Here is a 7,599-nt window from a genome sequence, read left to right as displayed (position 1 = left end):
GCCGCCCGGCGATTGGTTACAGGCGTTCCCTAGCCTGAGCGCCAGGGCTCCTCCCAATTCGCTGCCCTGTATAGCTCCGCCCAGTAGGCGGGTCCCATGGGGCTGCTGGGACTTGTAGTCCCGCCAGCGTATGCTTCCCATACAACCGCGGGCGCCGCCTCTCCGGAGCCTGCTGGGCCGGGGAGGGATCCGGGGCGGAGTCTCGGGTGGGGAGATGGGCCGAGCTACGCCGGGAGGAGAACGTACCGGGCCGGGGGCCGTGGCCTGATCGCTAGGGGCTGGGCCGGCCGCCACTCCGACGGGGGTGTGGAGTGGGGAGGGAAAGGGTGTTGTTTGTTGGGCGAAATGGCTGTAAGCGCTGCTTTGAGGACCTGGAGTCTCCTTCCTGTCTCCCCAAGGGAAAAACTGACGTCCTCATCCCCGCTGCCTGAAATGGGCCACACCGAACCCAGTTGCTTACCCCGCTTTTTAAAAAGCCTTGGCAAACTGCTTTCCCACATGCACGCGGACCCTCTAGGCTGAGTCGTTGGGGCGAGACTGAGAGACGAAGCTAATTTACCAGACTTCCCAGTATGGGATCGGGCGGGGGACAGGGTGAGCAAGTGAGGCTAGAAGGGTGCCATACATCGCACTCGCCTGCTCACCAAACCGCGGTTTCATGGAAGTTTCAAGTGCAGAGCTGGAGCCATCTCTGCCACTCTCCTGCTCCTCCTCCCACCCCACCCCCCAGCCCACGCATAGAGACTGGAATGAATGAACTGCTCCCTCACTATTCTCCATTATCTGTGAAACAGACTATATTTTCCGAACCAAAAAACCGGGACACCCGATATGATAGGTACTGGTGAGATTGTTGGGGAGAATATTTGAAATCAGACAGTCTTAGAACCCAGGACATAATATTTACTGCTCCGACATTCTGGAGCAGTAAACATTACCCCAGTCTTGTAGGTCTTTCCAGCTGCTCCCTGACCCTAACAGCTGTTTAACTTCAGGGTGGAGAATCATGGGCTGAGCAGCTGAGATTAGGGGTCAGGCCAATGTACAGAGAGTCAGCATGCCTGTGCCCCTGCCAAGCACCTGGGTAACACTCACACTGTAGCAATGTTGTGACATTCTTATGACAAAAACTGTGCTATGCCCTTCCCCCCTCCCCCAATCCAGTGGTAGCCAGGAGTGGGGCAGCTAAATTTGCTGCCCATGCCTGAAATAAGTGACCCCTGATGACATCACTTTCTGGTCCCTTCCTTTTGAAATAACTCCTCACCTCCTCTCTTTCTTGGCCCTACAGTCTCTCTCACCCCTGCATGGGTTGAGCTCCACCCCTACCAGGAATCTTCCCAAACAGCACAAACCTCAGAGAAGCATCACCTCTCTGTAGGTAAAGAAAACATCTATGAAGGTGTCCCATTTCTGGCCTTGGGGACAGCAACTCCGGGGTCTTGGTGAGCTAATGGAAAGATTGCAGTCAGGACGGATCACCTGTGCAGGAGTTATCCCTCTGGTTAGAAAGACAGACTGGTCCCAGAAACAGGCATCCAGGCGGAAAATAAACTATAATAAACCCTTTGTATACCAACTTGGCCATATTGATAAAATTTTAAATGCGCATGCCCTTTGCCTCAACTATTTCATTTCTAACAACTTATTCCTTCAGCTATACTTGCATATGGCCATGAAGATAAGGATTTTTGTTTTCTTCACGGCTGTGTCTTCAGCACTTTGAATAGGGCCTGGTACCTAGTAAACGCTCAATAAATGTTGGCTGAGTGATTAAGTTCCCCCTCTGGTGTTGCTGGGTCCAAATGTGACTAGTCCTGGACAGGGGTGAGGAGAACGTAACTGTCCAGAGAGTGAGGGAGGAGCAGTGTTGGCCAGAGTCCATGAATCAATCACTGAAGTTTTTCAGTTTTCTCAGTGGTCCCATTCAAGGCTTCTGCCCCTCACCCCCAACCCCTGACCTCCCCAGAAAAGACTCTCTCATTACTCCACCATGTCCCCACAGAGACTCCTGTACCCCAAATTAATCAATATGGCCTCATCTTCTCAAAAGCTCTAAATTCGCCTGGCCAGTGTAGCTCAGTGGTTGAGTGTTGACTCATGGTACCAAGAGGTTGCTGGTTCGGCCCTAACCAGTTTGGCTCAGTGGACAGAGCGTCGGCCTGCGGACTGAAAGGTCCCAGGTTCGATTCCGGTCAAGGGCATGTACCCTAGTTGTGGGCACATCTCCAGTAGGAGGTGTGCAGGAGGCAGCTGATCGATGTTTCTCTCTATCCCTTTCCCTTTCTCTCTGTAAAAAATCAATAAAGTATATATATATATATAAAAAAAGAGGTTGCTGGTTCGATTTCCCGTCAAAGGACATACCCGAGTTGTGGCTCAATCCCCAGCAGGGGGCATGCAGGAGGCAGCTGATCAATGTTTCTCTCTCATTGATGTTTCTCTCCCTACTTCTCTCTAAAAAAAAAAATCAATAAAAATATTATTTAAAAAAATTGTTTTTAACCACCTCTAAACTCTTTTGCTTTTCCTATTTGGATCTTCTAAAACAGGCTGGAGGACAGTTTCATGTCACTGGACACACAATACAGGTACAATCTCTGTGCCCAAGCTGTGGGCATTCTATCTCAGTTTCAGAAGCCTTCGCCTGCCTAATGATTCCCTCTTAGATTTTAATCCATTTTAGCTGATATTCATTGAGCACCTACTATGTGAAAGGCATGGATGCTAGCACATACTCCTCACAACAACGTCATTTTGCTGCCAGGTCCCTTGCCCCGTCCACTAAAACTGCTGCAGGTGAGGAGGGAAAGAAAATCATATCCAGTGGGTCTCTCCCCTGGACGAGGAACACCTTGTGAGCCAGGAATGTATGCCTTGTTCATTTTGGCATCCCCAGTGCATAGCATGGGATTTGGCACATGTTAGGCAATCACTGTATGCATGACTGAATAAACACTGAAATGAACATGCAAATGAAAGCTATAATATATAGGGAAAGAGTAGGGGGAGCAGGGCCTACCTGAGTGTGCAGTTCTAAACCCACCTCTCTCCTTGTGAGGACTAGAGAGAGGGGCTTACATCAGAGACTCATCATGACCCACCTGTGAAAAGCCACTGGGTTCCCACTCACTTTTTGCCCAACAATGACCAACCTTCCTTTGGAGCCAAAGGCCCAGGTGTTCCGGGGAGGCTCCCCAGGAGGTTCAGCCAGAGCCAGCAACTGTGAGCAGGAAATATTTTCCAGCCAGACCAGCCAGCTCCTGGCCAGCCACATCCCAGAGTCATCCCAACTCTGCACTCACCCTGTCTTAAAAATGGCTGCTGTCTCCTCCCCACCAGGTGTATTCCCGGGACATTCCCTCTCTTTTAGGAAGTCTTTTCCTAGGAAGGCCATTTACCACTTCCTGTTGTGAGACAGAACTTGCACAAAACCTCTCACAATCGGATCACTGACCCTGAACTTTTACTAGGCAGGTTTAACCTTATCTCTGAGTGAGTTTATTATTTTTGCCTCTCGTCTCTCTTAGCCATGTTCCCTGTCTGGGAAGTCCCTCAAGGTCAGGCAGAAGCAGAGGTCATGGTGTACAGAAAAGCATTGCCAGCCTCCATCAGGACCAAAGTCTCTACCCCAACACCAGTCTTAAGGTTTTAGGACTGTGCCTCACCTAGGATGTTTGGAGGCCTCATCCCAAGCATGGGTTGCGCTCACCTCTCTCCCTTATAATTTAGGTGCTGCCTCAGGCATGCACGGCCCCAAGTGCTGCTTATTCAGGGCCCCATGATCACAGATTTATAGAACGTCAGATCCAAAAGAGACTGCAGAAATCCCCTAGTCCAATTCTCTTACAAAAAAAAAAGTAGGGGAAATTGAGGCCCAAACAGATGACCTTAATGTAGATGGGAGGGCAAATTGATACAACCTCTTTGGAAACCAATGGGAATTATCTAGTAAAATTGAAGAGTCACATACACTAAGACCCTGCAGCTCCACTCTTAGGTATGTACCCCGGAGCATCTCATATACACATGTGCCTGGAGACACATGTGCAATTATCCAAAAACTGGATGGAGCCCAGATGTCCTTCAACAGTTGAATAGATGGCTTGTGGTATACTGACAAAATGAAAAACACGACCGACGTAGGAAAATGAATGACTTGCAGCTACACACAAAACATAAATTAATCTCAAAAACATGATGTTGACTAAAAGAAAGTAGACCATAAAAGAACGAATATAGTACGATTCCATTTACATAATTAAAACAAGCAAACCTAAATTGTTTTTTTAAAACTACAAGAAAAGCTAGGAAATGATTATCACAAAGAACTGGACAGTGGTTCATTCATTCAAATACATACTTACTGAGTTCCTGCAATGTGTCAGGTACTATTCTGGGCACTGGAGCAACAATGGTGAATGAAATAAGCAAGTGTGCTTACCCTTGTATAGCTTACATTTTATCATGGAAAACAGTAATAAACAATCCATAAAATGAGTAAAGAAGTTATTTAGTATACTAGAGGCCCGGTGCACAAAATTCGTGCACGGGGATATGTGTCCCTCAGCCCAGCCTGCACCCGCTCCAATCTGGGACCCCTCAAGGGATGTCCTACCGGGATTGGGCCTAAACGGGCAGTCGGACATCCCTCTCCCATTCCAGGACTGCTGGCTCCCAACTGCTCGCCTGCCTGCCTTCCTGATTGCCCCTAACCACTTCTGCCTGCCAGCCTGATCACCCCCTAATCACTCCCCTGCCAGCCTGATTGATGCCTAACTGCTCCCCTGCCAGCCCGATTACCCCTAACTTCCCTCCCCTGCCAGCCTGGTCACCCCTAACTGCCCTCCCCTGCCAGCCTGGTCACCCCTAACTGCCCTCCCCTGCTGGTCTGGTTCCCCCCCCCCAACTTCCCTCCCCTGCAGGCCTGGGTCCCCCCCAACTGCCCTTTCCTGCAGGCCCGGTCGCCCCCAACTTCCCTCCTCTGCCGGCCTGGTCACCTCTAACTGCCCTCCCCTGCAGGCTTGATCACCCCCAACCGCCCTCCCTTGCAGGCCTGGTCCCTCCCAACTGCCCTCCCCTGCTGGCCATCTTATGGTGGCCATCTTGTGTCCACATGGAGGCAGCCATCTTTGACCACATGGGGGCAGCCATCTTGTGTGTTGGAGTGACAGTCAATTTGCATATTACTCTTTTATTAGATTAGATAGGATTAGAGAGTGGTGTTATGGAAAAAAGAAAACAAGAGAGTAGGGCATCAGGAATTCCCAGATCGAGGTGGAGGGCAAGTGGGTTGCAATATTAAAGAGAGTAGTAGGCGGGATAAGCCTCATTGCAAAGGAGAGATTTGAGCAATTCAAGAAGGAAGGGAGAGAGTCAGTTAGGTGGTGGGGAGGGAGCATTCCAGGCCCATTACGGGCCACTTTGGGCTAAGAGAACACCCAGGGCAAAGGCCCTAGAAAAGGAGCAAGCCTGCTGTTTTTCTCTTCAAGAAACAATAAGGAGGCCAGGTGGCTGGAGCGCAGATGATGGAGAGAGCAGCTCTTATTCTGAGTGAAATGGACCACTGCAAGGTTTTGAACAGATCTGACTGGCATTTCAAAAGGAATATTCTGACTGCTCTGTTGGGAAGGAAGGGGGTGGGGGTGGAACGAAGAGACATAGTTAGAAGGATATCGTAGTAATTCAAGGGAGAGATGATGGAGTCTCAGACCAGGGTGGTGATCCAGAGGGTGGTGGTTACCTGGGGAGGCAGTGGTGCAGGGGATGGGGTTGTGATTTGGGAGGGGCAAGGGAGAGGGAGTGAGACATAGAAATGTCAATGATAAGAGAGAATCATTGATCAGCTTCCTCCTGCACACCCCCTACTGGGGATTGAGCCTGCAACCAGACATGTGCCCTGACCTGGAATCAAACCGTGACCTCCATGGTTCATAGTTGGACACTCAACCACTGAGCCTCACAGACCAGACTAGAATAAATCTTGAAAACAGAGAGTGTAAGCTCTCTTGGTCCTTTCTCAAAATTGCTTTGGCTATTCTAGGTCCTTTGCATTTCCACATAAATTTTAGAATCAGCTTGTCAATTATTAAAAAAATGTCTGCTGGGATTTTGATTGGGATTGCGTTGAATCTATAGATTTCCCCTTTGCAGGAGTTTTTCTCCAAATAGCTGCTGATGACTTCAGCAGTGTGTTTAACTCATACATGTGCCCATCTTAACAACCTAGAACAGGAGGGTTGTTTTTTTTTAATTTTCTTTTTTTTTTAATAGAGTGGAAGGGAGGGGTAGAGACAGAGAGAGAGAAACATCTATGTGAGACACATCGATGGGTTGCCTCCCACAGGAGCCCGACTAGGGCCAGGGGTTGGATTGAGCCTGCAACCGAGAAACACGCCCTTGACTAGAATTGAACCCAGGACCCTTCAGTCCACAGGCCAACACTCTATCCACTAAGCCAAACTGGCTAGGGCAAACAGGATGATTTTCACTCCAGTGCACGGGGTTGCTGCTCCTTACACACCTTGTGAACTTAAGTCTGGGCTTTTCTCACCTCCTTCTCTACTTAGGTGTCCCTGGCGCCATCCTACTCACCCTCAACTCAGGTATGCTGGCATTTTCATCTAAATCCCCTATGAAGCTGTCTCTGACCCATACCAAACCCTAAATGAATCATTCACTCACCTGGGCTTCCCACCACTCTGTCCTCATCTCTCTCACAGGCGCACAGAACATTGAATAATTTAATATCACGTTGGGAAGTCATTATTGTCTATGCATCTCTCTCCCTAATTATTTTTTTAAATATATTTTATTGATTTTTTACAGAGAGGAAAGGAGAGGGATAGAGAGTTAGAAACATTGATGAGAGAGAACTATCGATCAGCTGCCTCCTGCACACCCTCCACTGGATTGTGCCCGAAACCAAAGTACATGCCCTTGACCGGAATCAAACCCGGGACCTTTCAGTCCGCAGGCCGATGCTCTATCCACTGAGCCAAACCTGTTTCGGCTCTCTCCCTAATTAGACAGAACTCTTCCAGGGGAGGAACCAAGTTATTTTTTATTATCTTGGTATTAAAGTCATTCTTCTTTGAATTGAACCTTTTATTTCGAGATAATTGTAAATTCATATGCAGTTGAAAGAAATAATGCAAAGAGATCCCATCCACCCTTTACCTGGTTCCCCCAAAGTTAACACCTTGATAAACTTTAGTACAATAACAATCAGAAAGTTGACACTGACCCAACCCACTGAGCTTATTCAGACTTCCCAAGTTTGACACGTTCTTATTGTATGTATATGTGTGTGTAGTTAAGGATTTTTTTTTTTTACTAGTTGCACTTTAACAATTATTTATTTAGGTTCTACTATGTGCCAGACAGTTGCATTCTGGAAATACAAGGTTAACACAAGATCCCTGCCTTTGTACACTCTGTAGTTAGCGCCTCAGAACTGGAGTCTGAGTGCCTGGGGTTGTTGAATACTTCCTCTGACACTTGCTAGTTCAATTATCTTGGACATGTTATCAATTTCTTTATCAGCCCCAGCTGGTTTGGCTCAGTGGATAGAGCCTCGGGCTGTGGACTGAAAGGTCC

Source organism: Cnephaeus nilssonii (assembly GCF_951640355.1).
Source record: "Cnephaeus nilssonii genome assembly, chromosome: 19".
NCBI classification, from domain to species: Eukaryota; Metazoa; Chordata; class Mammalia; order Chiroptera; family Vespertilionidae; genus Cnephaeus; species Cnephaeus nilssonii.
This window is presented reverse-complemented; position numbering follows the sequence as displayed.